The following is a 2,825-nucleotide window of genomic DNA, read 5'->3' as shown; positions in this document are numbered from 1 at the left end:
TCTGTGTTGTGTCATTTGTCCTTTTAAAAAAAGAGTGTATTATTATTATTATTATTACAATGGGATTTAAGTGTACTGAGCACCTTTGCCCTGCCTTTAACACAGTCCTGCACACTCCACAAGCGGCCTGCTCTGTAGAAGTAGCAGAGCAGCTTACAAGATAACATTTCTTAAGAATTAAGCTGCATCCACAGAAGAAGTGACGACCAGAGAACCCAGGAAGTCAATAACATTCCGCGACTTGATGGACTTATGGATGGAAAAAAAAAAGCTCTTGTGATGTGAAGTGGACAGGTCCTGAGACTACTGGGGAGAGTGCAGAATACCACCAAATGACATATAACCTGTTGGTAAATAATCAGAATCAGAATACTTTATTGATCCCTGGGGGAAATTATTTTTTGTTACAGTGCTCCATTTTAAACCAACATTAAGACAAGACAGACAATACGCTAACTAAGAATAGTACAATATATACATATATATACATACATACATACATAAGTCACTTATAAATAAATATTTGGAAAAGAAACATGTGTAGTTGTAGCAGCAAACAGTGTGTTAAGTGGATGCGTTGTACAGGGAGATGGCCACAGGCAGGAATGATTTCCTGTGTCGTTCAGTGGTGCTTTTCGGTAATCTCAGTCTCTCACTGAACGAGCTCCTGTGACTGACCAACATATACAGTGGTGTGCGAAATTCTTGACTCACTACTCATTTCTACATATTTTGATAGGAAAATGGGAAGTATGACTTCCTGTGTGGGTGCTGCATCATAAATCTCATCTGTTGCTAGAAAGAGGAAGCTTTCCTGTTGTAGCATACCCAAAGAAGCATTGGATTCTTTAAAGTATCATTGAAAGCAAAAGGTGTGGTATGTGTCACAAGGTTGGCAAACATACACAGCAATAGTGAAATAAGCAAATGGCAAAACTACGGTGAGGCTAAATAAAAATAAGTATTTATGTATCATTAAATATGATCTTGATCTTGGGCAAGGTGTGCCAAATATATGGCTGGGGAATACATAAATTTCAGTCCTAAATGTTTGCATCACATTTTGTCTTTTTTAGTAGTAAATTGGTGGTGTAAGTAAGTTTATTTATTTATTTTTTTACTTCTGGGACCAGGTCTGAGTAACGGGCTTTTTCTGTAATTTTGTGTAAATTGAACTTATTTACACTACAATAAAAAGTGCCTTGAAGGCAATATTTTGTGGTCCATCCCACTTACGGTTTGACTGGCCATGTATGGCCCAGAGTAATGTTGCGGCTCATCATCATCATCGTTTATTTGTATAGCACTTTACGAACACACCAGGCAGACCAAAGTGCTGAACAACACAGATCAAAACAACAACCAAATTAAAAATACCATAAAATCATTACATACAATAAAATAAATAAGGTGTCAGTTTCCTACAGAGTTAAAAGCCAGGGAATAAAAATAGGTTTTGAATCTGGACTTAAAGTTGGTTGTTGAGCCAACGGCTCAACCAGCCAACGGCTCGACCAACCAACGGCTCGACCAACCAGCGGCCGCGGCAGGCTAAACATGAGGACACAGATGACGAACATGGACAAAATATGTCAAAGTCCAACGTGTTTACGTGTTTTGCTAGGTGCAAAGTTTTCATTTTGGGATTCTACTCGCGTTGCTTTACATAATTTAGAGTTCAGAATTACTATTGTATATTTCACTGGAGGCCTTCTACTAAGCCGCATTTTGTCCTATCCAGGTAACGTTGACGTTAACCCGGAGTTTAACGTACTGGGATGTTTTCTTACCGGGTTACAGCGCCATGGTAACGGTAACAACAGAGTCATGGATATAACTCGAGGGCTCTTAGTAACAGGTATGAAATCACCGCCTACTGACCAATCAAGGCTCCGGAAAATAGCGTCACCATTTCTGGAAGATTCTGGAAGGGCCTCTACAGGGAGAGTAGGAGGGACTAAAGGTTTACAGTTACGCCAAGTGTTTTTGCGTTTCCTTGATAATCAGTAGTAAGTACTGATTCGTAGACGCAACTGTGTTGTTTTATTCGTTTTTCTTTTATCGGCAAACAAGTACTGTGTAGTTGCTGACAAATTTGTACATAGACTAACCTTTACTCTTGAACACCTGAACAGCACAGACTCTCCGGTGTTAAAAAAAAAAAAAAAACTGGAACTGTCGGGAGTAGGTTGTGTTCAGAGGTTCGGTTTAAAATCAGCTGTTTCCGCATTTTCACAGATTATTATATGTGCCTAACTAAAACCACTGAATGAAGCTCAAACTATACAGGAACTGTCACGGGAATGCGCGTGTATTCATTTGTTAATTTTGAAAATGTATAAAAATTTTCTATGGTTGATTCTCTTTACATTATTGGAATTGTAGGTTAGCTGTTAAATCAATTTTACTTTAATCTTCAGAGAATTGATCTGAAGGTCGTCTACTTTATTAGGTTGTGGGACAGTAAGATTTCATGTTTAAATAGATCCAGTTTAAAGTTAGAGAGCTCAAACTTGAAACTGCTGTGTGATGAATCACTGGATCAATAAGTTTCTGCAATTCAGTTTTATTTATTTAGTGCCAATTCATGACACTAATCACCTCAAGGCACTTTATAATTGAAAAAATACCCTGCACTTATGTGGAGAAAACCCGAACAATCAAACAACCCCCTATGAGAAGGAACTTGGCCACAGTGGGAAGAAAAAAAACCTCCCTCTTAACAGGAAGAAACCCCAGGGCAGCTACCTGTCATTGGAGGGGGTGAAGGAAGACGGGACAATTTGTCTTATTTGCAACAGTGTTGCATTTTTCTGTTCTTTATA

This window comes from Astatotilapia calliptera, chromosome 20 (genome assembly GCF_900246225.1).
Source record: "Astatotilapia calliptera chromosome 20, fAstCal1.2, whole genome shotgun sequence".
NCBI classification, from domain to species: Eukaryota; Metazoa; Chordata; class Actinopteri; order Cichliformes; family Cichlidae; genus Astatotilapia; species Astatotilapia calliptera.
Note: the sequence above shows the minus strand (reverse complement) of the source record.